The sequence below is a fragment of the Hemicordylus capensis genome, chromosome 5, assembly GCF_027244095.1.
Source record: "Hemicordylus capensis ecotype Gifberg chromosome 5, rHemCap1.1.pri, whole genome shotgun sequence".
In the NCBI taxonomy this organism is placed as follows: Eukaryota; Metazoa; Chordata; class Lepidosauria; order Squamata; family Cordylidae; genus Hemicordylus; species Hemicordylus capensis.
This window is the reverse complement of record NC_069661.1, coordinates 139,655,986-139,682,113: the sequence shown is the minus strand read 5'-3', so window position 1 is coordinate 139,682,113 and position 26,128 is coordinate 139,655,986. Positions and strand designations below refer to the sequence as shown.

The window sequence follows — 26,128 nt, the reverse complement described above, 5'->3', positions numbered from 1 at the left end:
GGCAGCTCTTCAAGTCACTCTGCCAGACTTGCTAGAACCCTTTTATTACTATTATTTTAACAATTGGTGACTCACAGTTCAGCGTGAGTAGGCTCCACTACAAAAACAGTGCATGTGAAGTGATAACCAAGTTCTCTACTTGTGTTGTTCAAATGACTGACAATGGCTCATTTCTGCAACAAGCTGCCACTTGATGCTGCTCATCAAGAGATGGACATGCATATATGAATCAGTCCAGTAAACAGACACTTCTGACGATTATACCTCAGAGCTAGTATATATTTTGAAGGGTTTGTTTATGGGTGTGTTTGTGTGAAAGAAAGTCATACTTTGAGCTAGTCTTGTGGTATGGTAGCAAGCATGAATTGTGCTCTTTGCTAAGCAGGGTCTACTCTGGTTTGCATTTGGATGGGAGACGTGTGAGCACTGAGAGATATTCTCCTTTGAGGATGGGGCCGTTCTGGGAAGTGCACCTGCATGCTTGCATGCAGAAGGTTCCAAGTTCCTTCCCTGGCATCTCCATGAAAAGACTCCTGCCTGCAACCTTGGAGAAGCCGCTGCCAGTCTATGTAGACAATACTGAGCTAGATGGACTAATGGTCTCAGATTCAAATTTACTATGATTCCAATTTACCATATATGGTAATTATTCAGTAAAATGAATAATGTTTGAATCTGAAATCCTACAAATTTCAAGCTGTGCATTTACTACCCTTTTGCAAGCACATTAATAAAAACTAGCTTAACCCACACAGAGCATCTGTGTGCTAGTACTTGATTGCTCCCCTCACCCCGTGATAGACCCCCTCACCTCAGAGATCTCTCCACCCTCGCCCTGCTCCTCCTACTCCATCCCGTTGCTTCCATCCCCCTCACACCTCCATCCCTTTACTCCATCCCCCTCACCCCTCTTGCTTGCGGCTGCAGTGTTGCTGGTGCCTATTGGCCAAGCTGCCGCCCCCTATCCCACCCCACTCTCACCCGAGCCCAGCTCCTGCTCCTCTCCCCAGGCACAGCAGCAGCAGTTGATCAGGCCCTTCCTCACTGCCATCACCTCTATGGCCGCTCATTCCCCTCTGGCTGCTGACAGGACTGGGCCCTTCCCTTGCTTGCCTGCCTCCTCCAATAGCCTCAGTAACTCCAAACAGAACCTGTGGTTGACTGGGCCCTTCGTTGCTACCAATAAGTACTGTCATGGCCGCTCATACCCCTCAGGCCTCTGACAGGCTCGGGCCTGTCCCTCACCCTTCCTTCTTTCTCTCTTCCCCTCCCATATTTTTCTCTCTTTCTCTCTCCTCCACTCACTCTTCCCCGCTGTCTTTCTTCCCCTCCCCCCCTCTCCTTTCCTGAGTTAACAGATCTTGTTCATCCAGTTTCCTCATCTAATTCACACAACAGCAGCCTCTCTTTGCAGACCCTTGCCCACTATCCTTTTATATAGAGAGATTCTTCTCCTCTAAAATCAAGAACATCTTCTGGCCAGTAACAGTTGCATTCCAACTGATCTTAACCATCACAGGCTCCTCCTCCCTATCTGCATATGGAATCCCCATTGCCCAGTCAGGTGCTTCTGTTCAGGAACTCTCATGAGAGCTGCCACGCATGGGATTAGCCTGGGGTACGCCTTAGAGAATTTATTTAACCACACACAGACACACAATACAAAATGACTTTGCCTGGTCAATGACAGATCTAGCCTACTAGTACAATATAACTCCTAGGACATTGTCTTCCACAACAACAATAGCTTTAAATCAAGAAATGAAACAGTTGTCACGTTGCCCAAACAAATCCTTCTTCTTGTTTTCTTTTTCCAGCAGATGAAAGGCAAGCAGATGAGTGGCATAAAGTTTTCTTAATGTTCCCAAGTCTCTGATTTTTAGCCTACAGTTCAGGGAATCTAGCTCTTTGCTTGGCCTTTCCTTGCAGAAAACGGGGTTGCATTTGCACTCTCTCATACATATGCAGAAGGGCAAGAAAAATGTGTGCACACACAAAATTATAAACACTAGGAAAGGGGTGGGATGGGGCAGGAGCAGTTGCCCATCACCACTGCTATAGCTGGGCTCTCTCTGCACACTCTCTCTGCCTGCACCTTGTTGTTGCTACCTGCAGGCAATGTGACAGTAACCCAAACGGTGGATCTCCTAAATCAAACAGTATGGTAGATAGGATGGCCTGTGTTTGAAGCATCTACCCCACTGCAGATGGCATGAACCTAACACAGCTGGCTCAAGCCTGCTTGTCTGATCATTGGGTCAGCACACTTTGAAGCAGACCTAGGCATACTAGCCACCTACAATGTCAGACATGAGGAATAGATGAGGCAGGTATTGGAACTGTTCCATAGGCAATGAAAGTAGTGCCGACACCCTTTTCATCTTAGAACTGCAGTGTCCAAATAAAAATTTGTAGCCATACATGCCACAGAAAAAGTTGTTAGCCATTTTGTCCGAGCAAGTAACTCCGATCAAATCCAATCATCTTTATTACAGTACTTGACCAGCATAAAGTGGGTTACAATAGTATAAAGGGCATAAAAAGTGTAAAAATTACCCAGAAGGCATAGAAATAGCATTAAAAAGAGCATAAAAGATGGTTATGATCCTAGATCCTAAAATCCTGAATCTGAAGGTCCCAGAGTCTAAAGGCTCAGTTTCTTAATATCTAAAAAGATGTAGGCCTACAAAACTATAAAATTATAAACCTATAAAATACTGGTTATAAAATGCTATTGTAAAATGCTAACGAGTGAGCTAAAACTGGGTTGTGGGGTTGAGCGCTGTGTCTGACATGAGTAGGTTTTGCTGCCTGTTAGGACCTTGCGGATTTTGCAAGCTGCCACACAGAATTTAACAACATTGTATGTGGTAACAGGCTTGGAGTCAGAAAGCAGCAGAGAGGTATAAAATTGGTTTGTGTGACCTGGGAGCTTGAGTAATAGTGGGAGGAGGACAGTGGAGAGAATATCTCTGTAGAATGGCTTGGTGCTCTATGTCCATTATACGCTGTTTGATAAGGGTTTTTGCTTGGTCATAGACTATGCCAATTAGGTCAAGTGTGGGGGGATGGGAGGTCCAGGGACTACATTTATTGTCGCTGTGTCCATTTCCAATTAGACTGGTACTTATCCAGCAGTGTTAGCGGGGCTAGACCCAGTGGGATGAGGGATAGGCTTAGCCAGTAGTTGAGTATGGCCATCCACACTCTGGCCTCTACTTTCACCAGTCCTGTCTCCAGGCATAGTAGTGTTGGAGACACAATGTGGAACTTGAAGAGCTGCTCTCAGAAATTTCAGCTGGATGAGCTCTAGTGACAGTGGACAGTGACAATTGTGACAGTGGACAATAGAGTCATGACAGTGGTTTGGTTTCAAACAATTTGAGGGCTGCAGCTTTGTAGTAGTCTCCTCTTGTCTGGAAAACTTGAAGGATGGCAGAAGGGCTCCTCTGTGTATTATGGGCAACATGAGAGTTGTGAGCTTTTCTGGTGCCAGGGGCATGGAGGACTACCTCCAGGTATTTAAAGCTTGAGACCTGCTCGATCTTGTACCCGTTTATGCACCAGGAGGAGGGTCTCTTGAGAAAGGCCATGATTTTGGGATTTATGATAGTTGATTTCCAGCTGGTTTTCCTTTCAGTATTGAGCAAGGTCCTTCAGAACTCTGCTAAGACCTTTTCTCTTGAGAAAGGCCATGATTTTGGGGTTTATGATAGTTGATTTCCAGCTGGTTTTCCTTTCAGTATTGAGCAAGGGCCCTCAGAGCTCTGCTGAGACCTATGGGGATCCATGAGAGAATTGCTGCATTGTCTGCATAGAGCAGGGTGGAGATGTGCCTCTCTGCAAGCTTGGGTGATGGTTGTGGTGGTGGAAATCTGGTTTGTTAAGATGACCCACCATGGCGTTAATATTAGGGATGTGTGAAATGATTTGGGCACAAAATGATTTGTACCCGAATCTGGATGATTCAGGTGATTTGTAGACAAAACAAATCACCCCTGTCCTCAATTGCCCAGATTCGGGTACAAAACAAATCACTCCTGATTCAGATCCAAAAAATGCAGAGATATGGAACTCCATTTTGTAGCCAAAGTGGGTTGGGTGGTAGTGCCCAATGGATGGAAGCTTTCAAAGAAATTGGGCAAAGGAGTGATTTTTAAAATAATTTTTGAAGTTGGCAAGTCTTTGGGGCAGAAAAGGGACAGAAAAAGGGTTTCAGGGGCAGAAGAGTGAGTCAAGTGGTAGTGCCCCAGTGGGTACTGCTACCATCCAGATGTCAACTAAATTGGTGAGAGGGGTGATTTTTAAAGAATTTCTGAATTTTGTGCCTTTAAGCTTCCCCCCCCAGGTTATAATGGGGATTTCGGCAGCCCCATAACCCTCAGAACACCTCAGAAACAGCAAAACCCAGTGCCCCATGGGCTTGTTGGTTTGGGGGTGGTTTGGATGCTATGTGCACTACATCACCACTCCCTCTGGGCCACCCTGGTGCCCCTCAAGTGGAGTTACAAAAAAATTCTTTTAAAAACCTTTGCTCACTTTCTTTGAAATTTGGGTGGTAGCTTCTACCCATTGGGAAATATCACCCACCCCACTCTTTTGGCCCCAGGACCCTTTTTTTGGATCCAATTTGGATTCAGATTAAGAAAATTAGGGTACAAATTGAATCTGGGGAGATTCGGGGGCGGGGTTCAGATTCGGACCCAAAACAAATTGGGGGTGTTTTGATTCAGGTACAAATAAAAAAAAAATCAATTTGTGCAGTGCACACCCCTAGTTAATAAAGAACACGTGCGGCATTGAATGCAGCCTTTTTTTTACTCCCTTCCAGGTTGGTATGGCCCTTTAAAGATGGCCTTGAGTGTTGCATCTAACTCTAAGGGACATGTCTGCATGCAGGATATGCATGAGGTAAAGCAGAAGTCGGACAATTGAGGAGGCTTCCAACTTCTTCCATGTTTTGGCTTGGGAGATGGAGTCAAATACTGCCTTGAGGTCTATGAAGTTGTTTTGTTGGTGGAATATTTCTCAATAAGGTGCTGCAGGACTAGGCTCTGGTCAGTCATGGAATGGCCCTTCCTGAAGCTGGCCTGGTCTTCCGTGAGGAGATTCTCTTGTTCCAGACAATCCCTAAGCTTCCAATATAGGTGTCTAGCGTAGAGCTTACTGGTTGTATTGAGCAGGCTTATGGGTCTGCGGGCATCTGAGCAGGTAGTCAGAGTAGGCCAAGCATATAATTTTCAGCCTAGTAGCATTTGTGGAGGTGGTTTAAAATGGTCTGGCCTCCTTTGTGAGGAGGCCTTAATATGTGCAATGTAGAGCTTTTCACTCTCACATGGTAGGAATTCACAGCCATAATTAGGAAAGTTTCTGGGATCCTTAGGGACTCCACACCTCACAAGCTGAGTGCTCCCAGAAAAATATTTTTTTTACATTTATATTCTGCTCTTCCTCCAAGGAGCCCAGAGCAGTGTACTACATACTTAGGTTTCTCCTCACAACAACCCTATGAAGTAGGTTAGGCTGAGAGAGAAGTGACTGGCCCAGAGTCACCCAGCAAGTATCATAGCTGAATGGGGATATGAACTCAGGTCTCCCCGGTCCTTGTCCAGCACTCTAACCACTATATCACACCGGCTTGGAACCTATCCATGCCATCACTTACTCGAACAATAAACCCAATTCCAGGGTGCTCCCCTTGCAAAACAACTCTCTGGGCCCCTAAAATTCCCTGAACTTCTCCCACTAAGAATCACCAGTTCCAGGAAGATAGGAGACCGCAAGACTACCTCACCCATTTAAAGAACTGCCTAGTGAAAACTCGCTTAGGAGTCAATTATGATTTAAGCTAAAAGATCTAGAAGAAAATATGGACAAATATCACCACCAGCCTGACAAAATTCTACCGGAGACATTACAAAGTTTTGCGCACAGCAGGGAGGGTGCCGGGGGAAGGCAAGATCCAGCTCACCTCCCCCCGAGATGAGCAAGGACCATGTTTGGGACGCATGGCTCACACACCCATATGATCCATGCTGTGCCCGGCAGCTCTGAGTTCTGGAGGCCAGGAAAATGCATCTCAGCCTCCAGATATCCCACAATGCACCATGCAGTGAGCATTATGCATTGGGGGAATCTCCCGAGCTCTAGGTGCCCAACTCTGTCTGTGCAGACCAAGCACACACACGATCCTGGTTTGAGGGTGCACTCTCGCCTTCTAACCACAGTTAAGGGCCGGGGTTTAAAGTTGGGTTAGCAGGGGCGGATTTGTCCAGGATTATGAGGGCTAGCAGGGGTGGAATACTGTCCAGGGGCGGGCTAGTTGGGCTCCACATGAGCAGCCCTACCCAAGCCTGGCTGCTCTAGCCTGGGTTGGGCTGCTCATGTGAATAGCCTTTACCTGATTTAAATTGGAGAAGCCACTGAGCAGCTTCCTATCCCTCGCCCTCCCCCTTCTGTCCTTGTGAACAAAATCACAGATGGGAGGGAGAGAGCAATTGGAGAGGTGTAGAAATGCAATTAGCAAGGCCTGGACTCCACTGGAGCACCCCTAGCCACCTTAACCAACCTTCCCCTTGATCTCTGAGAATGTTTCTCTCTCAAAATGGCCATTGGGACTCTGGGGACTTTGGGCACCCTCTTTGGCCGCCAACACTTTCATCGGTATTCTTTATTCCTGTCTGGGTGAACCAAGGCATCCCTACAAATGGACATATTACTTTAAATTGATATGGCGGCTCAGAGCAGAAAGTCGCTGTGTGGAAGGATATTCCTTTTCTGGTTAAGTACATCAAAGAACACTGGAAAGCATCTGGCTGTTTGGATTCAGTTTGTAATAATCTGTATCCTCTAGATTATTCTTTATCCTCCAGAGTTCAGGAGGGTTGGAGATCAGTGACTGCTGTTCTGGTGCATGGCTATATTTTATTGTCTATTTTGTGTTTTAGAACATACACACATTGTCTTATGTAGAATGATTACAATAAAGGTGAAGGAAACACCCACAGCTGAGATCACAGAGAGACCATAGCCAGAAAAGATCACCACACCCATGAATTGCAGAACTGCAGAAGAAACAAAGCTGCAACATCTCTCTCTCTGTGTTCTGAAAAATATTTTATTTTATAACTCTTGTTTTAATGTCCCAGCTTAGTAAGGAACCTTCGTGCTGCCATTAGGTACAATAATGTACTAGTGTACTAGTGAGAGAGATGAGAAAATGGAGACTGTCCCTAGTTAACTGCTATTGCTATTTTGTGCCTTTTGGGTATTTATTTTTACCTTTGGGGGGGAATGTCCTGTAAGTGTGTGCGCTCATGTATCTTTGTGAATTACTAAACTTCAGACAGGATTGGCCCAAGCTTCACTAGCACCTGAGGTAATGTGGTGAACCGCTGTCACTCCCTCAGTACAGACTAGAGATCATGCCAAACTTCAATTCCTGCCCTTTCTCACAGCCCCGATCTTCTTCCCCACAGAGATCCAATCCCTTTTTAGGCCACTCAGTATGCAGAGTGGACCAAAAACCAATTTTCCCAACAGCCCCAATCTCTCCCCCAAGTCCCCCCCCGGTGTCTTCTTACCTGATATTGATGGCAACAGTTACTATCACTCAGACTTATTTATTTATTATTTATTTATTATATTTCTATACCGCTTGATGTAGACATCTCCAGGCAGTGTACAAGTTAAAACATAACAATATAAAAACAGTTAAAATTTATAAAACTGGTAAAAACAATCTTGGTGAGTAAAAACATTAAAATTAAATTTTCAGTTAAAAACCTGGGTCTTCATAAAAACAAACTGAGAAAGAGATGCTCTTATTTCAGCAGGGAGCATATTCCAGAGCCCTGGGGCAGACAGAGAGAAGGCTTGGTCCTACATTGCCACCAAATGAGCCAGCAGGAACAATAGTCGGACTTCTCCAGATGATCTTAATAGGCAACAGGGCTCATGATAGAGAAGGTGCTCTATTAAGTAACCTAGACCCAAGCTGTTGAGGGCTTTATAGGTAATATCCAGCACTTTGCATTTGGTTTGGAAACGTATCGGCAGCCAATGCAATTCTTTCAAAATTGTATTATATGGTCCCTTGCAGTTGACTCAGAGACCAATCTGGCTGCTGCATACTGTAACAATTGTAGTTTCCAAACTATGTACAAAGGCAGCCCCATGTACAGTGCATTACAGTAGTCAAGTCTAGAGGTTACCAGCATATGTACCAATGTTTTAAGGTCAATTACCTCATCCAGGAGCACTCACAGACTACGTACCTGATCTTTCAGGAGAGTGTGACCCCATCCAGAACAGACAGATCTAAACCATTTCTCAGGTCCTGACCTCGTACAGACAGTACTTCTGTCTTATTTGGATTCAGCTTCAGCTTGTTATCCCTCATCTAGCCCATTATTGCCTCCAGGCAGGCATTTAGGGAAAATATGCCATTTCCTGACGAAGTTGGTATGGAGAAATAAATCTGGGTGTCATCAGCATATTGATAACACCCTAGACCAAACCTCCTGATGACCTCTCCCAGCGGTTTCATGTAGATGTTAAAAAGCATTGGAGACAGTATGGAGCCTGTCCACACTTCAGCTTGCGCTTAGTAGAATAACAGTCTCCAAGCAAACACCATCTGGAATCTGCCAGAGAGGTAGGAATGGAACCAATGTAGTACAGTGCCATCCCTTCTCTTTCCCATCCAGTAGTCTTGCTCTCTTGGCATTTGAATAGGTATGGAGCAGGAAACAGATTGGCACTTCCTGCAACTCCATTCCGCAACCCTTCTATCTTTCCAGATTTTGCTGTTCAGGTCCCCGTGCTTAGGTACAAATTTCAAATGTATTGTTTGATTTTAGTCATGAGTGAACTTTATTAGTGGAAAACTGTTCATCATGCATATTTATGCAAATTAACTTGCAGTTCATTTAACATTTGTGGGAGGAAGATAAAATGTAGCAAAGTAACTCAAGAATGATATTGATTGTGGGTGATCTTTTAGCAAAGATGACGTACTTACTTACCCTTCTAATACAGCATCTAAAGTGTTGGGGCATGTGGTTTCATTTAGCATATATTTTCCTTGAAAAATGATCAGGTTATAAGGACTTTTGCTGTGAATCAAGGTGGGAGGCAAAAAAAAAAAAAAAAAAAACCTCTGAAAAAAATAATAAACAGGAGGGCAAAAACTTATCTGAATGCCACAAAGAGCTTTTCACCCTCTTTCCTACTACTGCTTAGGTGTTTATTTGACTTAGCTTCAGCTACATATTTTTATTATTAAAAATGTTACATCCAGGAGCATGCAGAGCTCTTTACATGGTAAAGAAAAACAGAGCTGAAGGTTCTGCATTTGGACTGAACAAAAACCTATTAAAATATGTCATGTTTTAACACACTCAATTGAACTGCAGTGATATATTTAATCATTATTTTTAATAGACTGCAAAAAAGGTCTGTCTTTAGGGCTTCTGCTATTTAAGGGTTTAATCCTGCATCTAAGGGCCAAACTACATGTTATACAGTTGGATTTTTATTTATGTATTGAAATGTAGCTACAGAGGTTGACAATTATTTTGGAGCGGCAGAAGGTGACAGTGTGTAATCCTTTCCCTCCATGCCATTTCCCAATCAAAATTGCTTGCCCCAGCTGCTGGTTTTTCTGTGAGGTGGGGAATGCAAGTTGGGAAAAGGTCATTTTGATTGGAGGAAAGAGGTATGGGAAGAAGGTTTATCTAGTCCCCGCTGCTCCAATCATATTTGCCCCATTCCCAGGCTGCATTTTATTAAACATGAGAATTTCGGGAGAGTTGATCCTCAAGTCAAAAGACATGGAAAGAAGTGAACAGGCTTAGGAGCTGATCTGTACCTTCAGTTGTGGTGGTTTGTACCCAGGTCCACTTTTAAAATGAATGCATGTACTGTTATTCACACACAAAAATATATACCTGTGTACAGACACCTGAAGACATGAACAAGGCTTGTGTGGCTGGCCAAGCCAGGGCATGTGTACTGAACAGATCTCAGCCACTGAATGTCAGTTGCAGGGAAGCAATAGTGGGAAGGCATATGCCTTCACCACCTGGATGTGAGCTTCCCAGAAGCATCTGCTTGACCACAGTGGGAAATAGAATGCTTGCTGGACTACATTGGCTTTGGCCTGATTCAGCAGTGCTCTTCTGTCCTAAGCCATATCTTCCCTTGGCTTCTCCTTAGCAGCAGCAATCTGCTTACCCATCAAACTATTTATAGGGGGGAATTAGTTGGTTGAAAGTGGGGCACAATAGTGTTTGGGTGTGTGTGTGTTTTTTGCTCACATTCCTAAATTGTCTAAAGCAGGGGTTCCCAACCTTTTAAAACAAGTATACCTTTTCTGTCACAAAGCTTCCTGGCTTACATCCAGACTAAGTCACACATGAGTGAAACAATGGGGGCAAATAAAATTATCGCATTCATTTTAGTAAAACTGCTTATGAGTAACTTAATCCAAATGCACTTCAGTGTCTGGAGTAGCCTGTCTCATTACTGTAATGCAAGTGTCTCTGTGTGTGCATGTGTGTGCGCGCTTCTGTGCATATGTATACACATATATACATTAAAAACACACACATTTAATTTAATTAATTTATTAAAAGATTTAATACACCACCCAATCCACAGACTCAGGGTGGTGTACAAAGCAAGAACAGCATCCGAGACAAAAAAGCAAACAAAAAAGTAAAAAGAAAAAACCCTTAAATTAAAGGGCAAATGCTTGGCGGAAGAGAAATGTCTTCAGTAAGGATTTAAAGACAGAAAGGGAGGAGGCAGACTGAATCGGGGGGGGGGAGAGTTCCAGAGTAGTGGGGCAACAACAGAGAAAAACCTCCCATGGGCCCTAGTACTATGGACCTCTCTGAGACTAGGGACCGAAGGAAGGGCAACCTGAGAAGATCTCACAGCATGGGACAGGACTGGCTGGGAGAGGCGGTCCTGAAGGTATTTAAGTGATATAGTTAGGGAGGCAGACTATTACAGTCACTATTTCACATCCATACTAGGTTGCTACCCATGCCTCTCCAGACTAATAGCATTATAGGCCTCAGTAACTGGGCTGGGCACATAATTTATCTTCGTACTCACAGAATACCACCCCCACTTTAGCAGCACCCATCTCTTTTTCTTTTTTGACAACACATATTAAAGAATATTTAAGTCTACACACTTGGCAACACTCCACTCAGCCAAACAGAGCAATCAGAATCCAAATGGTAAAGTTTTCAAAGTTTTGTTTTGACTGAAGTTCTATAAATTACCTACCAAATAATATATTCATGTGAACTCAAACGACAAGGTAGAACTTCCTGATGCTAAACACCAAAACCTTTGTAACAGTCTTTGTAAGCAGGCTTATTGAAATTAATGGGATAAGTTTATTTGTCCTATTAATTTTAATGGGAGTACTATTTTCTGAAGCCTGTCAATCAGAATGTGGGGACTGGGCAGGATATGCTGAACTTCACAGTATAGATACCAAATCAGGAGAAGGAGTAAGGTCTTCATCATTCTCCTCTCCCTCTGCAGTGGACGCATTGCTGAGGATGCTGATGGCACATTGCTGAGGATGTAATCCTCAGATGGGGAATAAACAGGGGCGTGACAAGGCTGGAGTGGGCCCAGAGACAAAATTTTTAAATGGGCCCCTCGCTCACACACACACACACACACACACACACACACACACACACACACACTTCACAATATATAGTCATGTGACTTGCCTCTGGGGGCCCCCTCAAGGTGTGGGGGCCCCCAGGCAGCCGCCTCCCCTTGCCTAATAGTAGTTACACCCCTGGGAATAAATAATGTGGATGCAGCATGGGGATTCAGGAGGGCTATAAGTGCTGCAAAAGCACTTCAAGTACTTCTAGATCTACTAGCTGGCAACCTCTGTTACAGCTTGAGAAGATGTGGGTCAAGGAGACACATTTGATGATCTAATATAATATGTCCAAGTAAGAAGACATTGTATTTTGTTCCTTGTTATATTTTCTCACAATGGGAGCAACTATCCATTGAAATGCATTGTACTTATGAACCCACATGGAACTGCAGTGCAATGCCATGATCAACAATGATTTAAAATACCATATTAAACATGGCAGAACATTTTGTCCAGCCTGGATAAAAGCATAAATTGTACAAGCAATGAATGTGTCTTTTCATCTTGGCTCTAATGCCTGACCTGCTCTAACCTCCAATTGGTTATACAGCCATTTCTAATTTATGGGGAAAGAGGCATGCAGCTCACTATTTGCAACTTATCCAGAGTTTTATTAGGTATTCAAAGATCTTACACATCACTGGAAATATGTGTCAAAGAGCCGCCAGGGGGCATCTTTTTTCAAAGATCTATCACTTGCAATAAATGCTGGAGTTAACTTTGTTAGAACCTTAGAGTAGTTTTAAAAAATCTACACTTTTATTTTATTTTATTTTAATGGTTATAATGAACTACCATGGGGAAAGTGGACATGTTAAGTAATCCTCTCTTTTATGGCACAGAAGATTCAGGCTGTGTTTTGGTTTTTGGAAGTGTTGTATTATTTGGTATCTAAGATGTTAACAATAAAGTTAGCCAGAAAATGGTCCGCAGGCATATATGTATTGCAAGGTATTATTCTTTCAGATTTCCAGAACTCAATTCAATTCCTTTATTATGATCAAAAGGCCAGCACAGATTTTCAGAACTATATACTACCTATTATTCCTGGTTTCTAATTCAGCACATTCTGATTTTAAGTCAATTTATACAATATTATTAGTTATTTGCTCTAAGTAATGAAAGACCTTTCATTCACTGTTGTTGTCATGGTTTTGTTTTAAGACTGTGAAAATTGTTGGCCTTGAAGAAGCATTCCTCTTTTACAAGAACTGAATAAAGTATCACAAGAATATTTTGTGATTTGGCACACAAAAAAGATGAAAATGTTGCAAGAATATGGATGGGGGGGAAAAAGGCTGGAATCACATTAGAATGCAGCTATTGCAAGAATGCATAATGCTTGTTCATGTAAGCATTGAATCATAAACAGATTTGTTGAAAGCATGGTAAATGTTTAGGATGGCCACTGGAATTTTCTATCAGGATTCAGAAGTAAAGAAGTGGCTAAAGTACTCAACCTGAACTTCAGCTTATGCCTTGTAAATCAATCACTGTGGTCTATACAACATTTTGATCATTTTAAATGTCATTTGGAAGTATGAAGCTGTATTGCCAATGACAACTAGCTACAAGTTGATCAGTGTCTTCTGGCAGGATGGGGTTTTTTTTGCATGGGCATCAAGCAATAGCAATAGCACTTACATTTATATACTGCTCTATAGCTGGAAGCTCTCTAAGCGGTTTACAGTGATTTAGCATATTGCCCCCCAACATTCTGGGTACTCATTTTACCGACCTCGGAAGGATGGAAGGCTGAGTCAACCTTGAGCCCCTGGTCAGGATCGAACTTGTAACCTTCTGGTTACAGGGTGGCAGTTTTACCACTGCACCATCAGGGGCTCAAAAAGGGGGGGATTCCCAGTAAAATCACTATGATTTCTTAAGCTTCAAGTTAGCTATCACACTGTGTACAACTTTCCCATCTCTTTTGAAAATGGGTGTGCATTCAAGGGGTTCAGACTTGAAAAGCAGGATGGTGCCCTGAGTATGTGTAATGAATTCATTTCATTATCTCAGTGAATGGAGTTATATTATAAACAAACTTAGAACCACATTAAAAGATAAATGACAACTTAAACCTTTCTTTATTTGGCTTCCCTTTACTTAAATATATACATATGTGAAGGGACTGATATCTAGATAGATATATGTAAATGTTGCAGAAATCCTGCACCACAGAATATTTAGATTTGCTAAATGCTGAAGATGCATTAGAGTTGGAAACAATGTATTCCATGTGTTTTGAACCTGTCCTATCACTGCACCTCAGTACTGTGGGAATATTTTATACTTTTAGATTAGAGTTCAGCTACTGCAGGATCCAGGTAAAATCTTCCAGAAGCAAGAGGCCCATGTTTAGTATGAGTGAAACAGTCAGTATGACAGTGTGATTTGCTGGCTGTTTACATTGAGGAGGGACTGGCCTCTTCCACCTCCTCATATCCCATAGGGTGGTGCACAAAATTGTCCTTTCTCAACCTCCAGCCCCGCCATTATTACTTGCATTAATCCTGGGAGCAGGTTAGGCTGAGACCTAGCTGAACCTAGAGGTCACCTCTCCTAGTCTAACCAGTACCATTGGCTTCCTTCAAAATAGCCGTCCAAAACTAGTTGCTGACCAGCAACAGTCGATCTTTTAATAGAGATTTTCATGGACTTGTACCATGTTATTTTATTCAGTAATCCAAAAACCTTTGGCTTAGGATGAGAGTTAAGATGCTTTACATTTTCACTCATGCTCTAAAAAGAATGGAAATTACCAGTTAAGATGCACCTCTTAACTTCTGCGCCATATAAGCTGTAAAGACTTTGTACAGTCTGATAAATGATAATGACTTTAGAAATGAGGCTCCATGCACCCGCACTTTGTCTTGATCTTTCAGTTGGACATTGGGCTGGGGGGGGGATGTATCCAGGCAGACATTTAACTGGTACAGTTTCCCTAATCACTTCCTAGAGATGCCCCTGATGAATTTCTGCCTGATGTATCTCTGATCATGGAAATGTGTGGGTGAATGAAGCTTCATTTCTAAAGCCATCATCATAGACCAGACTGTACAAAGTCTTTAAAACTTATATAGCATGAAAGTTAAGTTTGGCACCTTGATTTGCAAGTTCCACTCTTTTTAGAGCACGAGTGAAAATGCAAAGCATCTTAACTCATCTTAAACTGAAGGTTTTTGAATTACTTAATTCCCAGGCATTTTAAAAGGGAAGTCTTATTAGACACTATGGGGAAGAGCTTACTCATGATGGTTAAGCGGAGTCTTCCCATTCTTAGGCAGTCTACCTCTGATGCAAAACCTCTGTGTTCAAAGGCAATCTGCCACCACCTTACATGCCACCACAAGGCCACAATAATCTTGCCCCTGCCTTGCATTTCCTGGTACGTATAATTGACACCTCAGTCCTGCCATATGTGCCTTCACAAGTCCATTAACCCCTGACCCTCAACTGCCTCATATAGCTTGTAAGGACCCCTGTTACCTAGTCACCAGCTTGTGCTTCCACATAAGCATTCACCCTAGCTTGAGTTCTCTTCCACAACGAGTTGCCACCTCCTTGCATTCCCTCACGAGTTCATATACCACTCCACCACAGCCATGGAAATAACATTGGGAGAAAGCAGACTGGATGTCCCCATGTGCTTTCCCAATGTCCCTGTGTGAATTCTCAGCAAGCCCCATGGGCTCTACTTCCTGCAAAAGAGGCCCTCCCAGCACCAGGAATGTAATGAACTGCACCAGAGATGGCCATGGTGGAAGCAGCACCAGGGGGATGCTACAGATTCATTGGGATTGCAGTGACCAATGAACAGTCCTGGTAGCCAACACTTGTTTCCTAGAGTTTAAGTTTAATTCTTAAACTGCTGCATCTTAGCCACTTTTCGCACCAGATCTGAAAGGGTGGTGTCCCCTAGTTGATGCCTACACGCTATCAGGAAGATAGGGCAGAAAATTTAGATTTTGCCACGAAGAGAATATTTAGGGCTTACAATGTTAAAATTCTCAAACAACTTCCCCATCTTAATTATATTAACAGAACTGTGACATAAAGAAATATTATTTGGTAGGATGTTTCTCCACTATAGGAAGATAAATTTTATTTTCTATTGAAAAACTGCTGATTTTGTCCAGTATTCTTTGGAGGGTACTATAGTATCTTAAGAATTGTGTGACTTAAGATACTACATGCTTCTCCAGATTAATAGCATTACAGGCCTCAGTAACTGGGTTGGGCACAGTACTGACAACATATAATTATTAAGAAATATTTTAAGTCTGTACACTTGGCAACACTCCACTCAGCCTAACAGAGTGATCAGGATCCAAATGGTAAAGTTTTCAAACTTGTGTTTTGACTGAAGTTCTATAAATTATCTTCCAAATAATATAATCAGGTGAGCTCAAAACACTTCCTGATGTTGAACACCAAAATTTTTGTGATGCCTTCAACTAAATTAAAGTCACACTCCCCACTACAGCCAGTCTGGGGAAAAAACACAATTAAATGAAACTTGCTGAACCTGCGTAGAGCATCTGTACCTTATTGTAGTGGGTTGAATAATGTTGCCTCATGCTCCCCTCGCACTCCAATTTTCTAACCATTCTTGGCCACCCTCCATGCAGATTTTTCTCAGCTCCCCCCATGCTCCATTTTACACCCCCCCACACACACACATGCTCCATTTTTCCTATATTCTCCCCCTCCCCATGACTGTGCAGGCAGTGGAGAAGGCAGAGCAACCTCCTTCTCTGGGCCTGCCTGCCGGCCAAATGGCGGGTCAGGCCACACTGGGGCCCAATCAGGCTCGCAGGCACAGAGAGGCCTGATTGGCTCCAGTGCAACCTGACCAGCCATTTGGCCAGCAGGCAGGCAAGCAAGCTGGTACCATCTCCGTTGCCTGCTCAGCGAGGACGACGACCATGGTCCTCCTCACAAGGAGGACCACGGTCGGGCCGTACTCAGCAGTGGTACTCGGCAGGAGTGGCAGCTGGGCACTCGCTGGGCACTCGCCCACGGCAGCTTGCACCACCAGTTTCTCTCCCCCCACCCGCCTGCCCCGCCTTATTTCCTTGACCCGCTGCCACCATTGACACTTTCTCTCGGCCTTCCACCCCCACTTTCTGGCATTTCTCTTCTTCTCCTGGCAGCTGCTTGAGACCTCTCACAAAAGCTGCCTCACATGGGATTGATTGATTGATTAAGTGCCATCAATTCGATGTCGACTCTTAGCAACCACATAGATAGATTCTCTCCAGGATGATCTGTCTTCAACTTGGCCTTTATGGTCTCTCAGTGGTGCATTCATTCCTGTCGTAATCAAGTCCATCCACGTTGCTGCTGGTCGTCCTCTTCTTCTCTTTCCTTCTACTTTCCCCAGCACTATAGACTTCTCAAGGGAGCTGGGTCTTCACCTAATGTGCCCAAAGTATGATAGTTTGAGCCTAGACATTTGTGCCTTGAGTGAAAATTCTGGATTGATTTGTTCTATGATCCATTTGTCCCCTGAACTGACCTAGGTACCCCCCTCTAACAATAACTGAATAATAACCGAAAAGAAAACAACAGAGCAAGGAATGAAAAAGAACAAAGGAAACAAGAGCAAGGAATTAACAGAACAAGAACACAGAACAGGCAAGAACAGAACAAGGGCAAACTGGAACTCAGAACATGGTCCGCAGTCAGCGAAAGTTGCTAATAGAATCGGTGGAAATCACAGACTGCTTGATATATGGCTCAAGAGAACCAGCAGCCAATCAGGCTTACTTGAGTCAGCACTTCTACTTCCTCTCTTGTGATCTCCTGTGCCTGCGTGTCTTCCACTGAGCTTCCTTTTTGAGACATCTTCTTGAGACATCAAGAAGGTGAAATCCCAGGTGAAATCCCAGCTCTAATGTCGGATTCTTTGAGAGCAATCTTAAAGGTGGGGTGATGGTGGGCTTACCTCACAGGATTTTTACATGGTTTTCCACTCACATTTTTAAAATAACCTTTCCATATTCTCGCCTCTGCCAATACCATTTTCCAGGGATTGTTCAACTGTTTTCTCATTAATTGGAAATGAGTCCCACTGAGTTTAATGGAGTTTACTTCCTTCTAGGTGTGCATACAGAATTGCAGGTTCAGTTATCAAAATGCTGCTCAACTGGAAAAGGCATGTGTACTCCAGCCCAACATCATCTTTCTCACAGTGCCCAGCTACATGCTTCCAGAAAGCTCCAAAAAAGTACAGCAAAGAAATCCCAGAAACTATTCCCACCCAGTGCTAACAAACTAGTGGTGTAGACTGCCCTTAACATGGAGGTTCTACATGAGAGCCAAACCACCTGTGAATATGGAGGCTTCCTTTCACTCTGATGTAGAACATCTATGTTCCAGAGTAGTCTGGTTTCTTCATGCTGGTTGGGAATGGTTTTTAACAATTCCTGGAGGGGTTCCTTCTTCTGAACTTCCTAGCATGAGGTCCTCGGTCCCAGTACTATACATTTTTATTCAGAAGTAAACCCCAGAGAAATGAATGGGGTTCTTCCCTTCTATGCTTTGCTGAGAAGCTGAGAGGAAGGGAATAAAAGAGAAGCCAAATTCTTACCTAGGATCTCCGCTGGTCTTGATTCCTATGTGGAATCAATGGACTGACTTTCTAGTAATTTATTCCAAGCTTTGCTGAGGGCCGCTGCTTCCTCTCTTTGGTGGGGGTGAGAGAAAGGGGGCAGAGGAAGAAAATAAATGATATAAAACAGGAAAGAGAGGGGGAGAAATGCTTGTTTAATTATCAAGTGCTGGAGTGCTTATAGATTGTCCTTATCAGGTGCTTATGTTCAGAACCAAGAAGTCACTCACTAGAAATTACCAGGAATTGCCCCTCCCAACTTTGGCTTCAGAATTCTCAGTGGGCAAACTCAGTTATGATGCACTTGTTTTCGCAGGCTTTTTACTGAAATCAGTTTTAAACTGTTTAATTTCTTATTATCATGTAATTTTTATTGTATTTTGTAAATTTTTAACTGTTTTACTCTGTTTTATATCATGTTTTAAACTTTGTACACCACCTAGAGATGTACAGTACATATCAGATGGTATAAAAATATGGCTGGTAGGCAGGTAGTTAGGTAGGTAGGTAGTCTAAGCTAACTTCCCCTTTGTTATTTTCCCTGTTATTATGAGGATTTTGAACAGCAATTATTCAAAAATCATTAGATTGATGTTTTTCAAACCAGCAAAAGGCACCGATCAGTATGGACCTGAATTCTGGGGAAATGCTAAAACTTCAGACATTCAAAAATATACATTATCTGTGGTGAAAAAACATGGCCAATACTTTGAACCCTCTTTTTAGGAGTTAAAAACATAAACTGCTTTATCTCAACTATTTGCAACTGATTTGTACCAAAATTGGAGGAGTGGTGTCTCTTGTCCCCTAGTTGATGTGTGCACGGTTTCAGAGGAAGTGGGTTGATACTTTTGACTTTATAAGCAATTGAATGTTCAGGGCTTATAATGGCAAAATGTTGAAAACACTCCTAATCTTAACTATACTATCTATCTATCTATCTATTCGATTTCTATACCGCCCTTCCAAAAATGGCTCAGGCAGAGGCGTAACTATAGGGGGGGCAGGGGGGCACGTGCCCCGGGCGCCATCTTTTCTGGTCACATGGGGGGCGCCGCCATGACTAAAAATATTTTTTTAATTTTTTAAAATTTTTTTGTTAATACAAATGTTTCCTGCTCAGTGCAGCAGCGCTGCAGCAGTCAAGGGAGTGCATCAATGCCCCCTCCCCCACGAACGGTCCCTTCCGCGCTGCCCGCACCCCCCCCCATTGCTTTGCTGGCGCCTGGCGGCCAGTCAGTGGCCTGGCTTGGCCGCGGCGGCAGGCGCTTGTGAGGAAAAACCTAAGTATAATGTAGTATGTGGGGGGGGCGGGGGCGCGCGGGGGGGGGGCGCCATTTCAGTGCTTGCCCCGGGCGCCGTTTTCCCTAGTTATGCCTCTGGGCTCAGGGCAGTTTACACAGAGAAATAATAAATAAATAAGATGGATCCCTGTCCCCAAAGCACTCACAATCTAAAAAGAAACATCAGATCAGAAACATCAGATAGACACCACAAACATCAGATAGACACCAGAAACATCAGAAACATCAGACAGACACCAGCAACCGCCACTGTGCTAGAGGTGGATAGGGCCAGTTACTCTCCCCCTGCTAAATAAAAGAGAATCACCATGTTAAAAGGTGCCTCTTTGCCAAATTAGCAGGGGTTACTGTGCCAGTATAATAATGATTGCTCATTTGTTGTTAACAAATTGGTAGTTACTAGGCCTGTGCAAATAGCCAAGTATTTGATTCAGATTAAGATTGGAGCATGTCCTATTTGATTTGATGCTTTGAATAGACCTCCCTATTAATATCAAAAGTTTGGGTGGTATAGAAGTTTAATAAATAAATAAAATAAAATAAAATAAAACATCCCAGTATTTGGATTAAAATGTTCAATTTGTACAAATATTCATTGATAGGGTATAATGGAATATTACTTCTTCCTTTCCTTGCAAAATGGAATGAAAACAGTAAGAGTAGTAGCCGCTTAAGTGGGCATGCAAAGGAAGCCTGCAAAATTCCAAATAATTCCAAATACATAGTTGGAGGGGTTTCCCAAAAACCAAAACTTGAATTGTATTTAAAGGGGTAGTATGGACATAACAGCAGTATCAAAGCACTGCTGGTGTATTGGGCAATGTACTATAAGCACTGTTTTTTTAAATAGCTGCAGCAATGCCTCCCACTCAAGCAGGTCTGCAGGGCATTGGCAGAGGCAGAGGCAGAGGCAGAGATACTTAAGAATGCTTGTTAACTTGTGTCCCTTTGGATGTGCAAAAGGGACCTTTTGAACTCACATGCCAGAATGGAGTTAGTGCATTCCAACCAGAATTGGAATGCACTAACTCCTTAATTAATGTCAACAGATTATGCAAGAAACAAAAGGTAAAATCAGGTCAATGAAGGAAAAAACTTGCAATACAAATAATTAATTTTCATGCAGTAATCTTAGGTGTTGAAAACAGGTAATTATATACCAAAAAGATAATGAAGTTATTCCTACGATCGGCAAAACCCGGGGTAGGGAAGGCTAGCCCAATTTCTCCTGATCGTGGAAAGCAACGGGAGCCCACTTATGGAGCCCGCCCCTTAACCTGTTTGATGCTGACTGGGGCTGCAAAGAGGTACACTGCTGCCCTGCACCAGCGATTTTGGCAAGCGGGGGAAACGTGGTGGAGGGAGTAAGGATATCCACCCTGCTTCTTAAAAGTAACGTCCCTGCTGAACCGGCCGAACACTGGACCAGTTTGGAGGTCCAGAAAAGGACCTCCAAACTGGTTTGTGTACATCCTGAGCAGAGAGTTCCATAAGTTAATTATGTGCTGTGTGAAGAAGTAATTCCTTTTGTCGGTCCTAAACTTCCCGACCTTCAGTTTCATGGGATGACCCCTGGTTCTAGTGTTGTGAGAGAAGGCGAAAAATCTTTCTGTCCACTCTCTCTACTCCATGCATAATTTTATACACCTCTATCATGTCTCCCTGTAGTCATCTCTTTTCCAAACTAAAAAGCCCCAGATGCTAAAGCCTTGCTTCCTAAGGAAAGTGCTCCAGGTCCCTGATCATCTTGCTCGCCCTCTTCTGTATCTTTTCCAGTCCAGATATGGACTAAAAGACCAGTGAGAGGAAGGCAAGAAAGGGGGCACCCAGGCCAGAGGAGAGCAGAGCATTGGCTTCCATAGAGACCAGCTCTAGCCTATGAGGACTATTGGGGCAGATTCTCCCCGTCCTTCCCAGGAGTACTGAAAGACCTGCGTGCCCTGAGAGGTAGGCAAGAGAGGAGGCATCCAGGCAAGTGAGCTCTTGTCCTCCGCTCCTGAAAAGATCAGCAGACTGAGACGTTTTATTAATCTTATGCAATTTCCTTGTTTTCATATTGTAAACTACTCTGGGTGCCTTTGTCAAAGCAGGAAGGCAGTATAAAAATGGAACAAATAAAATAAAATAAAATAAAATAAAAAATAATAAACTAAAAAATAAAGGTGACCAGAACTCAGCATAGTACTCCAAATGTGGCAGCACCACAGATTTGTATAAGGGCATTTAACATTAGCATTTTTATTTTCAATCCCCCTCCTAATGATCCCTAGCATGGAATTTGCCAATTCCATGGAATTTGCCTTTTTCACAGCTGCCATGCACTGAGTTGGCACTTTCAACGAGCTGTCCGCCATGACCGCTGAGTCTCCTGGTCAATCACTGACAGCTCAGAACCCATCAACGTATATATTCATTTGGGTTTTTGTTTTTTTTTGTTTTTTGCCCCAATATGCATCATTTTACACTTGCTTACATTGAAATGCATTTGCCATTTTGTTGCCCACTGCCCAAGTTTGGGAAGACCTTTTTGAAGCTCCTCACAATCGGTTTTGGATTTCACTATCCTGAATAGTTTAGTGTCATCTGCAAATTTGGCCACTTTGCTGCTCAACCCAACTTCTAGATCATTTATGAACAAGTTAAAGAGCACTGGTCCCAGTACAGATCCTTGGAGGAACCCACTTAACTTCCCTCCATTGTGAAAACTGACCTGTAACTGCCTGGATTCCCCCTGGATCGCTTCTTGAAAATCTAAGTTACATTAGCTACTTTATAGGCCTCTGGTACAGAGCCTGATCAGCAATTTCACATTTGAGTTCCTTCAGAACTCTTGTGTGGATGATATCTGGTCCTGGTGATTTGTTCACTTTTAGTTTTTCAAGACAGTTTAGAATATCTTCTCTTGCCTCCTCAAATTGCCTAGTTCTTCAGCCTCTAAGACAGTGGCGGAGCATGACTGCAGGTGCCCCCCCGCTCACCCCGCCCCCCACATCTGATGTAAGAGGCGGGATTAGCCATGCCTCCGTGTCTGACGTCAGACGCGTGGGGGCGTGGTCTGGCTCCTGAACGGAGCTGCAAGGCTCCGTTCAGCAGCAGATGGAATCTAACTCCTGAAGGGGCCGCGCGGTCCCTTCAGGAGCCAAATGAAGGCTGGCACTGCATTCATTCAAAAGGCAGGGAAGAGCCGCTCCTGACCGTGCCACGAATGCAGCGGCCATTTAACTCTTGAACGGGGGGCGCATGGCCCCTGCTCAGGAGCTAAACCAGCACCCTCATGTCTGACGTTAGATGCGGGGGGCGTTTCGCAGCCGCAAGGTGGCCCCTGATTGGGCACGGCCCGGGTTCTTTGAACCCATTGGCCCAATGATGGCTCCGCCCCTGCTCTGAGCCTGAGAAGCTCAGTTCTGGAGAGCAGGGGCAGAGCCACCACTGAGCAGATGGGTTCAAAGAACCTGGGCTGCTGCCTTTCAGGGGCCATGCCTGGCACCCTAGACACACACACACACCCCAGATACAGACATGGGGGGATGTGATTCAGCTCCCAAATGGGGCCACATGGCCCTTTTTTTGAGCTAAATTTTTCAAGCGTGGCCGGAGCAACTCTCCCTGCCTTTTAAATGCCGGAAGAGCTACTCTGGCTGTGCTGCAAATGTAATGCTGGCCGATCTAACTCCCAAATGGGGCCGCGTGGCCCAGTTTGGGCGTTAGATCGGCCATTCGCAGCATAGCTGGAGCAGCTCTCCCTGTCCCATTTGGGAGCTAAAACATGCCCCCACGCCTGTCGTTAGATGCAGGGGGTGGAGCTAGGGGGCCGCGATGATGGTTGCAGAACCCAGGCCACTGCTGGCCTTCCTCTGCTCCTGCTGGAGAGAGCATATGTTCAGTATGCTGTGATGACAGATGCAAATAATTCATTCAGCTTCTCTGCAATCTCTTTATCCTCCTTAATAATCCCTTTCATGCCCTCATCATAAGGGTCCAACCACCTCCCTGGCAGGTTTTCTGCTGCTGATATATTTAAAGAAGCTTTTGTTATCCCCCTAGACACTTCTAGCTCAAAATCTCTTTTTGCATCCCTTATTGTCTCCTTGCATTTCTTTTATCAGAGTTTATGTTCCTTCTTGTTCTCTTCATTTGGGCAGGACTTCCATTTTCTGAAACAAGTTCCATGGCAGATGCTCAGATTCCTTGTTAGACATGTTGGTTTCCTTATACTTGCACCTGAACCCCCCAAACAGGGACAAGACAGCATTATATGCATTAAAACTTGGGTCACCACTGTATTCATGAAACTTTAGACGTATATCTGCAATGTCAGTTAACTTAAAGTGCGGGTACAACTCTTAGCTCTGTATTTGAGACAAAACTGCTTAGGTATGGATGACTCCCATTTCTTTGGTGAGCAAACCAGGCCCAAGAGCAGTGGCAACAGTCTCTGCTACCAGCTCTTCAGGCCACGCAGTTCCCTATGCAGTCACACTTGTGACGATCTGTAGGTAGACACACATATTTGGCCAGGACAACGACAACAGCAGCATCAAACAACAGCTCCTTAGTAGGCTTGTGTGTCAGAATGTCCAGATCCAATAATATGAACAAACATCACACACTACCTTCTATTGCCAGCCCCAGGAAAGCCTCTTCTACAGAGCCAGAGCCCATGGGGGCCAAATGGGAAGGTACATGCGGACATTTGGAGTGTAGTTGTCCCTTCCAGTGATCTATGGGCAAAGTGACATGACATGACATCCCATCCCTGTGGGCTCCAATTCCGCAGAAGAGGCTTCTTTCTGCAGAGCTGGCTGTGCTGAGAGTGCCTGCTATGCGGAGTGTACACAGTTGTTTTAATCAGGCATTCCAACACAGAGACCAACTAAAAATGTCAACTTCCTTATGTATTTTATTTTTTAATTGAATATAAACAATTCAATAAAATTCAATAAAACCTGCTGTACAACATTTCAAGTACTTGTACCATCAAATCTCCACAATCAAGTGCAACCTGGAGTGAATATGTGTGAATGATGTGCTCTAAATTTACACAACCATTTGACTATCCTAATTCAGCCTCCTTAGTGCCTACAGGGAAAGAAGTTAAATCTCAGGGTGAGGAACTGAGGCAAGGGAACTATTTTCCGCATGACCCATTCTCAGCCACTTTTCCCATTCTAAAATTTTAATAACTATTTCCCCTATTCCTGTCAGTATATTCTTCAAGTTCATGTATCCTTCTCTCTCATGCTGAAGCCTGGTCTAGCTATTATATGCAGCAGACTGAGGTGCTGCCATCCTAAGGTGGAAGAATGGACTGTACCATTTCAGACTGCAAGTGCGGACATCTCAATTTTGAATGCTCATCAAATGTCAAAAACTCTCTCTCTGGCAGCTCTTTAGGCTACTATCTGTCTCTCTGATATGCTAGAGCTTTTAAAATTCTAATTATTTAATTTAATTAAAATTAAATTAAATTAAAATTAATTTTTTAATTTTTAAAATTATTATTTGAATGGATTTCTTTGGGTCTACATAGGGGAGCATAGAATTCTGATGTCTGAAGTGACGGAGTTTAATCATTTTGCTTCATGCTTAGACCAGGCCTGAGAGTAACCGAAGGGGGCGGAGAAACAAAACAAAATAAAAAAACTAAAACAAGCATAATGGACTAGTATCTATTATACATTAGTAGAACTAAAAAAGTTACTATATTTTTAAAATACTAATACAAGTATAATTGATGTATAATATAATATAGTAAGACTAACCCCTGCTAACTTGGCAAAGAGGCACCTTTTGACCAGGTGATTCTCTTTATTTAGCAGTGGGAGAATAACTGGCCCTATCCACCCACAGCACAGTATCTCCAGTGACTGTTTCTGGTGTCTATCTTATGTTTCTTTTAGATTGTGAGTCCTTTGGGGACAGGGATCCATCTTATTCATTTATTTATTATTTCTCTGACTGCCCTGAGCAGTTTTTGGAAGGGTGGTATAGAAATTGAATAAATAAATAAAATAAATAATATAAATATAATTTATATTATAAATTATCCTCTCCTCAATGAGGAGAGCAGGTCTTGTGGTAGCAAGCATGAATTGCCCCCTTTGCTAAGCAGGGCCCACCCTGGTTGCATTTGAATGGGAGACCACATGTGAGCACTGTTAGGTATTACCCTCAGGAGATGGAGCATCTGAGGTTCCAAGTTTCCTCCCTGGCATCTCTAAGATGACGCTGAGAGAGACTCCTGCCTGCAGACTTGGAGAAGCCCCTTCCAGTCTGTGTAGAGTAAACAATACTGAGCTAGATGGACCATTGGTCTAACTAATAGACCAATGATAGACCAATGGTCTAACACAGGCAGCTGCCCATGTTCCTAATATATATCATTATATTGCATGATAGCTCATGCAAGTATAGAGGGGAGAAAAGAGAATCCTTCTGGAGATTATTGGCACAAAATTGAGATTTTGTTTAAAATTAAAATTAAAAAACAAACCACCACCATCA

General features: G+C 43.4%; 1 protein-coding gene across 1 annotated transcript in view; it reads left to right on the top strand.

The window, feature by feature from the left end:
* Positions 1-26,128, top strand: part of SEMA3D (semaphorin 3D) — a 413,180-nt gene that overhangs the window by 35,451 nt on the left and 351,601 nt on the right. The gene's annotated exons all lie outside the window — the stretch shown is intronic.